Consider the following 393-nt stretch of genomic DNA (forward strand, 5'->3'; position numbering starts at 1 on the left):
TTCTAATATTCAAATCTGTTAAAGGATTTTTAGGCTGCATTAATTAAGACAACCGGAACCGGGAACACTTCCCATAACACCCGATGTACTTGCTACATCGTTAGAAGAATGGCATCTATGCTAATATTAGTCTGTTTCTTTCTTATTCCGAGGTCACCGTAGCCACCAGATCCAGTCTGTATCCAGATCAGATGGTCACTGCAGTCACCCGGATCCAGTCTGTATCCAGCCTAGATGGTGGATCAGCACCTAGAGATGATCTCAACAGTCCTGAATGTCAGCGGAGATCAGGACAACTAGATGAGCCCCAGAAACAGATCCCCAGTAAAGACCTTGTCACCTAGACGGCCACCGGGACAAGACCACAGGAACCAGTTGAGTCCTCTGCACAAT

The sequence above is a fragment of the Sinocyclocheilus rhinocerous genome, unplaced genomic scaffold (genome assembly GCF_001515625.1).
Source record: "Sinocyclocheilus rhinocerous isolate Xijiao unplaced genomic scaffold, SAMN03320098_v1.1 scaffold5187, whole genome shotgun sequence".
NCBI lineage: Eukaryota > Metazoa > Chordata > Actinopteri > Cypriniformes > Cyprinidae > Sinocyclocheilus > Sinocyclocheilus rhinocerous.